Genomic DNA, 9,730 nt, shown 5'->3' with positions numbered 1-9,730 from the left:
TCAAATGCTACCTTATGCTGGACCCATGTAAGCTTAGCCAAGTATTATGGTTTCAGGTGTTATGAAGATGATACGGCCGTGTTCTTCATCGTGACCCGTCAAATGCACGCACCGACAAGTGCATGCTGGACAGGGGTGCCCAGGGATACTATTTTGTATTTTTGAGGGTTACGAAGTAACTCTTTTTTGAGGGGGAGGAGTGGGGGAACCCCCCCCCCCCCACTACACTGGTATCTAGTGTTAGGGTAAGTTTAGATGAGGATTATGGGAACACTAACACTAGCGTAATTGACGGGGCACCATTGTCCTGCATTTGACGGAGCGCAATTGTCGGTGTACCATTTTTCATTGCAAGGCCTGGAGACCAAAGGTGGCCCTCAGAGATCTCTAGGGTGGCCCCTGTTGACTTTCTTGGGGGAGTTTCTGCTATTCTGCCTTTCTACCAAGGCTGTGGGTGGGGAGAAAAGCCACATGCTTGCAGATCGAGGCAGACAAAAGAGAATGCCTTTGGGAAATGCTCACAACCTTGAGGGTAACAACACCTCTCCCAGTGAAGGTTGAAGGTAGGCTGGTGCAGATGAATGTCATTGACACACACTTGCTTGCAGTGTTGTGGCCCCACACGGGAAGATATTCGGAGGCTCTCCTATAGCTCATTATAGACCAAAGTGGCCCTAGCGTAAATATAAATGAAGACCAGTGTGGTGGTGGATGTCAGGGCTGTGTTCATGGGATCTAGAACGCAGTGACAGCTGGCACTAGGGGAAAATAAAAACACACATCCTTCCCTGTCGTGGGTCCAGAATTCTCACTCTGCTAATAAGGAACTTGAGATTACCTCTGTGGAAGAACAGAGAAAGAAATGAATCACAGATTTAGATAATATACAAATAGTCACCTTTATAATTTAGGTGCATTGACCTCTTATTGCATAAATTAGACTTTAGTTGTGTAATAAAAGATAATATGTAGAAATAAAACAAAAAGAATCCAAGTGATACCTTTTTATGTATTAACTAGAGCATAGTTCGACTAGCTTGGAAAGTGAAAACGCACTGGCCCCAACCGCTCACCTACTGCTGCATGGCAGAAACTGCTATACATGTTCATGACGTTTCATAGCAAGAGAGAAATGCATGGCTCTTACGTGCACCTCAAAAGGTTGGGTAGGCAGCCAAGATGGTCAAATGGCATCAGTTACTAGAAGAATTAGTTAATTTAAGCAGAAAAAGAACATTCGCACCATTAAAGGCCACCTCTGCAATTTTAACTTATCCTGGACAGGGGATGGTAGTGGATTTTTGGCCACTGACTTCAATAGGACCTAAGCCAGTGCCCCAGAGGTGAAGGATTGTTGATCCCAGTGTCAGTCCCTTGAGCTATCCAGCCTTCCCCCATGCCCTCACAAGATACGTACATCACTCAGGTTGTCCAGCTACGCCCTCTACTGTAAACCCTGAGGAAGTCGGGAGCCTCTAGAAAGCCTCAAGGCAGCCTCAGATCTTGCACTGAGAGTCTTGTACTGAAAATGAAAAAGGTGGGGAGGGGGAGGTGAATGAAAACAAGTGAGAGGTAAAGCAATAATCTGAAATTTTGAAGTGAAACTTGAAAGAATGTGGAATGGAAAACAGGTAGCTTAAGAGAGGAACTGGTCATTTAGGTTATTAGGTTATAGGAACAGGAAGAAACAGGCTGTGAAGGGGGAAGTGAGCATTAGCAGAATGATGGGAGTTGGCTCATGAATATAGTACATGGTACGTTCAGTCTCGCCCAACAAGGCAGCCAGAACTGCACCAGCCATTCTGTGGAGGTTACACTCCTCCGTGATTAAACATCGGTATCACCAAAACGGGAAGGGGTCAGCAATTTGCCACCATGCCAACCCCATATAGGTAGTTATATATGAGGCAGTCTTGGAAACCTGTACCACAATGGCATGACAATAGTCCAAGGAGTTCATTAGCAATCAATTATTGAAACCTACCATCTTAACACTATTGTTAACTAACAACATTGCATGTATTAATTCCAAGATGTCTTCCCCTATATACACAGCAACTGCACTTATAGCAAAAGATATGGAAATGTGATACAAAATACACCTGCTATCCTGACGTCATTGCCAGTTTTCGGTTTCAGTTGCCATCTAAGCATTGTCCATCATAACAGGAACTGCCATGAAGTTACCTCTGTTTTGTTTTGATTCCATCCTCATTCTATTTAGTGATCCGGTGTGTTTATCCCACACATTTTTTTGCAATCTGTCAGTGTTTTTGTCGCCACCATCTCAGTGGGAGGGCATTCCAAACATCTGTCACCTTCTCCATGAAAAAGTATCCCCTGGTGGTATTCCTGCGTCTACCGCCCTCCAACCTCAATTCACGTCCTCTGGTTCTACAGCCTCCCTGTCTCTGAAAAAGATTTGTTCATATTTTAATACTGTACTTTGCAAGTATCTAGATGTCTATCGTATCTATTTATTTATTTTAAAAGATTATATTCCGCTCTATCAGCATTTCTAGGCGGATTCCAACAAACATACATAATAACAGACAAATACATTAAAACAGCAATTGCTTAATAGACTTCAAAATAAAAATCTAGAAAATAATCATTGATATACCTCCCTAAATAAAAATGTTTTGAATAAAATCTTGAAACGGTCAACATCACCAAGGGGTTTTGGTCTCTGGAAGTTTGTAAAAAATGTATTAAAATTAATCTAATAAAAATAACTTATTTTCATTTTCTATTTATAAATGTTTATCAACACAGCTACAATACTACTTTATCCTAAAGCAAAATAAATAATAAAGTTATTTTTTTCTACCTTTATCATCTCTGGTTTCTGCTTCCCTCATCTCTTCACTCTCTTCTATCCTATGTCTGTCTTCTCTCCCTTTCATTCAGCATCTACCCTCTTTCTCTGCCCCTCCCATCCATTGTCTGCCCTCTTTCTATGCCTCTTCCATAAGCTGTCATCCCTCTTCCCCTTCCTTCCAGCATTTGCCCCCTTCCATTCAGCCTGTGCCCCCTCGCTCCTTTTTATATTATTCATTCCACCTTCAACCTTCTCCATTTTAATCTCTCCTCTTTCTCCACCTCTTCCCCACATGATCTGGCATCTCTCTCCTCTCCTACCTTCACTCCCCAACCCACCACATGGTCTGACATCTCTGTCTCCTTCCTTCCCTTCCCCTTGGTCAGACATCTGTCTTCCCTTCCATTTCTCCCTCCCTTCTTCTCCCCCACCCCCATGGTTTGGCATCTTTTTCCTCCCCCCAGTTCTGGTATCTCCTTCCATTCCATCTCTCCCTCTCCTCCCATCCTATTCCACAGTCTGGCATCTATGTCTCCTTCCCCCCCACCCATGATTTGGCATCTCTATCCTCTCCTTTCCTCCACACAGGTCTGCTATCTCTGTCTCTTTCCATCTCTCCCTCTCCTCCCCTCCATGCTCTGGCATCGCTCTCCTCTCTTCTCCATCCCTTCTTCCCTTCTTTCCCCTCCCATGGTCTAGCATCTCTCTCTCTATAATCTAATCTAAGCCTTAGATTTATATACTATATCACCTCCTGAAGTAGGGGCTCGACTTGGTTTACTCAAGACTTCAATAAACGGAATCAGTTTAACTAACGTGATTTACTAAACAAAAGACCATTTACTAAACAAAAGTGTACCATTTCCCAAAAACTGTTGAAATAGCATTGTTTTCATCGATTTACAAAAAAATACGGAGAGAAAAGAGTTCTAATATAACTAGGAATTTCATTCTAAATCATTGTAAACCTATATAAAAAGGAGCTTTATCCCTTTCACTGAAGGAAATTAAAGTTTGTACTTCTGAGAATTCCTTGAAACAACAGACCAAAGAGAATTCCATGTTAAAGGGACTATAGACAAAAACAGACCATGGATAATTTTGAATATCATACAAGTGCATTTAAATCAAATTCTAAGATGAACAGGGAGCCAATGAAGATTTCTCAGTAATGGAAATACATAATCAAATTTCCTTTTTCCAAAAATCAATTTGGCTGCTGTATTCTGAATCAATTGTAAGTTGTTGATATTTCCTTTACTCAAGCAAATGTAAATAGAGTTGCAATAATCTAACTGAGCCAAAATAATGGCTTGAACCAATACTCACCCTTCCCTTCCCTGGTCTTCCTCCTCCCTCCATCCCCCAATTTAGTGGCTTTCTCCCTTACCTGTCCCTCCCTCCCCCTAATTTGGTGTGGAATCACTCCACACACACACAGGAAAGAAGGGGGAAAGGGAAACTGGAAAAAGGGAGAGAGGGATGACAGCTTATGGAAGGGGCATAAAAAGACAGCAGACAGTGGATGGACAGAGGACAGTCATGAAACGTACAAGTTATTCTACACTTTTCTTGACACTTTTCATTTTATCTCATACATTTCATGGCTCCACATCATTCCCTTGTTGGTTGGGCTGAGAACTTTTCAGCAGCTTCTCATAGTCAAAGCGACTATAGTGAATTAATTTTGAGAACTCCAGAGATTTTTTTTTTTCTCAAACATGACAACAAAAGACCTGAATTATATAATCTTCATGTACTTATGTTTATCCAAGGAAAGGTATACAAACACAAAGCAGTTTTCCCCAGAACCAATATGACGACTTCAACAGCATAGCAGAGAATTTGTAGCTAAAAGGGACAGTGTCTTATATTTTTTTATTTTGCTCCAAAGAAAACTTGCTCAGAGGCTGTGGTTCCTTATTTTAATGTGTCATACTTTTTTTTTTTTTTTAATAAATCTTTATTGATTTTTAAACTTTGACAGTGCAATACAATTACTTGAGCATAAACATTTCATAAAACGCACTATTAAATACACAATTTATACATAAAACAATCATTTTCTCCCCCTCCTCTCAATTATTAATACAAGAAATTATATAATATTGTAATTATATAATATATATATAATATAATATATATATAATATATAATATAATATATATATATTATATAATATTGTAATAATATAATATTGTAATTATATAATATTGTAATAACTATTTTTACCCGACATTGTTATTACCTTAAAATTTTATCTCATCACTTATTCTATTCCTTCAAATTTTGAATGTAATTCTTGTTTTAGTTTGGATGTAATCCGCCTTGAACCACAAGGTAATGGCAGAATAGAAATCACTAATGTAATGTAATGTAATAATGATTACAATTATAATTAATTGTAATTATGATTACAATTATAATTAATTATAATATTGTAATTATGATTACAATATTATAATTAAGAAATTTTAATAAAATACATTTCCCTCCCCCCCCCTGGATGTGTGACTAAAACTACATCAGGTGTATACCTGACTGGGCCTCCGTGTGTGCGGATCGCCGGACTCTATGGACCATGGGTCTGATCCGGAGAAGGCAGTTCTTATGTTCTTAAATCCAACAAAAAAAATACGTGACAATTATTGCGATGGAACAAATGAAGTCAATGGGCTCCACACTCTTATTAAATGTACTACTAAACCCCAAACACTCCGCATTTATTCTCTCATTTTTATAAGTGGTACAAACATTTGTCCACCAAAATGTGTAATTCAGTCTGTCGTAGCTCTTCCAATTATGTGTAATCATTTGAATAGCTATTCCCATCATGATCAAAAAAAGACGACTTTTATGGCTTAACGTGTAAAAGTGTACCACAAATTATGGCTTCATAGGTTAAGGGAATTGCTGAATGAAGAATAAGATTAATTTGTCCCCAAATTGACTTCCAGAAACTAAGTATCAAAGGACAATAATATAACAGATGATCCAAAGTCCCTATATCACTATGACAACGCCAGCATCTATTAGACTTAGAACTGTCTAATTTTTGTAAATGAACTAGGGTCCAAAAAATCCTATGTAATAAAAATAACCATGTTTGTCTCATAGATGCTGACGCTGTACATTTCAACCTCCAAGTCCAAATTCGTGGCCAACGAGATACAGAAATATACTGTTTTATCTCGATGCTCCAAATGTCTCTAAGACTATTTTTGGGTTTTTTATTCAAAAATTCAGAAATTAATTTGTACCACTGGGCAGCCTGATGTCCTACTAAATCTGTCTGGTAGCAAAGGATCTGCAAGCTATAATAATTTTTTAAGTTTTTCCATTCAGGGAATGTGTCATACTTTTAAGTAACAAAAGCCAAGAAATTCCTTGACAAAAATATATAAGAAACCGCCACACTAAATGATACGGCACATACCAGCCAAAATGTCGATCGTCAGTCTCAGCATTAATTAATTATTAATCAGAAAATCTGTCACAGAATCATAACATAACAGTCATAAAATGCTTTTTTTCTTCTAAAAATCAATATGGGTCTCAATGTGAAAGTTATTCAGTAACTCAAAAATAACACACATGCTATATATAATATGAAAGAACAAGATAATATTACTAAGCTCTGTGTCATGATGTAAACTCCACCCAGGCTTTCCCTCAGTTTGGGTATTTTTAGCAGTACATTAGACTTTTAAGTGGCGGGCTTGTATGACAGCTGCACAGGGAGTCCTTTTTAGCAACAGCCCACAAGGGAAATTGGGGAGGGGGGTGTGATCCACATTTCATTTATTTAAAACATTTTTAATCCGCCTTTATCCAAGGCGACTCACAAATTTCCAAACATAATAAAATAAACATTTTAAAAGAAGACATACGTCAATTAGAGGAAAATACAAAGTCACAGTATTATATTATCAGGTTCTCAACAGACTGCATCCAAAGTAATTATCAAATAACACCATTCTTCAATAAAACATAACTGTAAAGATGTTTTATATTCACTTAGAGAAGGCTTGAACAAACAGATGGATTTTATGCAACTTCCTGAATTGCAGGAGATTTCTACAAAGACGTAACGTTCCAGACAAGGCATTTCAGCTATAGAGAAACAAGAACTCTTCGTTCGTACATAGCGAGTACTGCTCTCTTTGTGTTCAGCAACCTATGATTTTCAGATCTCAGCTTCCGCGGTGGAATGTACAATGTAAACATTTTTCCAACCTCTACGCAGAAGTAATCATGAGGAAGCTAGACTTAGATGATTTGAGTGTTGGGGTAAAAATAGGCAGAAGAAACATCAGCAATCTGAGATACGCAAATGATACTACCCTGCTGGCAGAGAGTGAGAATGACCTCAAGAAGTAGATCCTGAAGCTGAAAGAAGAAAGTGAGAAGATGGGACTTTACCTCAAGAAGACCAAAATCATGACTTTCACCAACAAGAAAGTCCACATAAAGATCAACAATGAAGAAATAGAAGTGGCTGACAGATTCATTTTCCTTGGGTCCCTCATTGATCACAATGGCAGTTCGACAGCAGAGATCAAGTGTTGATTAGCATTGGCACATGCAGCTGTAGGGAAGTGCAAGGATGTCTCAGTCACCATCAGGCAAAGATTGATCACTGCCATTATGTTCCTAATCACAACATATAGCTGCAAATAGAAGAAAAATTGACGCCTTTGAGCTGTGGTGCTAGAGAAGACTTCTATGAATCCCATGGACAGCTAGGATCACCAACAAAGATGTTCTTGACCATATAAACCCAGAGTTGTCCCTGGAAGGCAAGATTACCAGACAGACACTGACCTATTTTGGACATGTGATGAGGATGAATTCACTAGAAAAGGAGATGCTACTCGGAATGGTCAGTGGTAAAAGGAAGCGGGAGAGACCAAAGGCCTGTTGGCTGGATGCCATCAAGAATGACACAGGAATGAACATCAAGCAATTGAAAGAAGCCGTGAAAAACAGGGAAGTATGGTGAGGACTGGCCAGAGTATCCAAGGGTCGGACATGACTGAATGGACTACCATGAATTAATCTCTTCATAAAAGTGGTTAATAAATCCCAATAACCAAATGAGTGAATAAGTAGATGAGTCTGGATAGACTGTAGACCCTCTAGTTGGGAATTAGGCCCACCCAGTTGACAGCAATGACTTAGGCCTATAACAGGAGAACTGAGCAGTGTCAACATCAACAATGCCTGTTGCCCATCCATGTTAACCTTGGGCCTCAACAAAAAAAATCAGTTCTGGCTATGCCACTAAAATAAATTGAATTCAACCAGTCAACTCACCAAGTGCTGAAAATGCCAGAGGCAAATGCATAATGCAAGGACTGAAAAATTATTTTCTTGCTGCCACGTCATACCAGATTGCTGATCCAGAACCTACTTCCTTTTTTCCATTGCAAATGGATTAGAAGGGTAAAAGCCACTCCCCCTCAATCTACTTCATCTTTCAGGCTAGCAAAAAGTTATATTTCCCCGTACCAGTCCATTAACTCATTCTGTTCTCCCCTTAGTTTGTTTTATTAAGAAGTATTTCTGGAGTTAGCTTGAGGCAGTGCTTTGCATTGCTGTGAGAAAAATCTAGATTCAGTTCCTGACCCCAGTTCCGACTGCACAGACCAGTTGGAGTTTGGCTGCTGTAGAGTCAATGATTGTACCCATAGGAGTCCTGATCACTGTTTGGCATGATTACCAGGTTCTGAAGACAGTCACCATCTGTGACCAATGGTCAAGGAAAAAAACCCTCAGGTGAAGGCTCACGAGGCCAGAGTCCAAAAGATGATAATTCAAACTGAGCCGGTAAAACCAAAGGAACAGGAGGAAACTGCTGAGTCGGTAAAGAAAATACAAGAAATATTGCATGTGTTCTTCCTCCAAACTAATTGATCACTGTCTGCAAATGATTCATACTGAGTATCTGGAAAACAAGTGGCTTGGAGATAATTACTGGGCTGCAGGTCTTCTTTATGCAATTAATCTCCTGTTCTGTTGGTTGAAACAAGGAAAGTGGGTGTGTGAGAACCAAAGAATTAATGAATTAGTTACAAACATGAATGTCTGAATGGTATACATATCAGATCTATTTTTGTATCAAATTTGGTTGTAAGATTGAGCTCAGATGAGGACAAGAGAAGAGTTTCTTCCTTATATGGTTGATAGGCTCCGCCTAGTGCATCCTAGGATGTACCATGCAGAACGGGCTGCTGCCATTTTGAAGATGATGGCACCTGGAGGCAGGAGCAAGTGGCCATCATTTTTACCTTGCATAAGATATGGGGGGTTGGAGGAGGGGTGGACTTCTGTTACATCACTAGGGAATTTGTGACTGGAAAAGGAGAGGGGCTGGGGGGCCATTTCACCACCTGGGCAAGACGGGAGAGGGGAGGGGGCTGGTGGGGGGGGGACACCACCAGGGCATTCATTTTAATGTTTGGGGATAAGAACATAAGAATTGCCTTACTGGGTCAGACCAATGGTTCATCAAGCCCATTCTCATGGTGGCCAATCCAGGTCACTAGTACCGGGCCAAAACCCAAAGAGTAGCAACATTCCATGCTACCAATATAGGGCAGCTATATATTTTTTACACTAACTATCACCTATAATCTTTTCATATTGCTGTTATAATGAAGCTATACAATGTCCGCTTACATAATGTGGTGTTGTATACCAGGATAAGAGAGAATCAATTTTATATGTATATAATCTTTTGTTATTTCTGCTTTTCTTATGTACGGACCTTCGGAAAATAACCGGACCACGAATTGTGCCCAGCTATCTCATATCTTCATCAGTCCACTTTATTGTTTATTTCTATCAAAATAATAAAATCAGTCCTTAACTTCCATAATTCATAATAATATTACTCTAAATTTCATG

General features: G+C 39.4%; 1 long non-coding RNA gene across 4 annotated transcripts in view; it reads right to left on the bottom strand.

Moving 5' to 3' along the window:
* Positions 1-148: 148 nt before the first annotated feature.
* LOC117347887 overlaps positions 149-9,730 on the bottom strand; it is a 43,377-nt gene continuing 33,795 nt past the window's right edge. For 3 of the 4 annotated variants that reach the window (XR_004536860.1, XR_004536863.1, XR_004536861.1), the window contains one exon: positions 925-2,411. This is a non-coding gene — a long non-coding RNA (uncharacterized LOC117347887). Of the gene's footprint in view, positions 841-924; positions 2,412-9,730 lie in introns of those variants that run through there. The other variant, XR_004536862.1, reaches the window with a different exon arrangement.

This window comes from Geotrypetes seraphini, chromosome 13, assembly GCF_902459505.1.
Source record: "Geotrypetes seraphini chromosome 13, aGeoSer1.1, whole genome shotgun sequence".
NCBI classification, from domain to species: Eukaryota; Metazoa; Chordata; class Amphibia; order Gymnophiona; family Dermophiidae; genus Geotrypetes; species Geotrypetes seraphini.
This window is presented reverse-complemented; position numbering and strand designations above follow the sequence as displayed.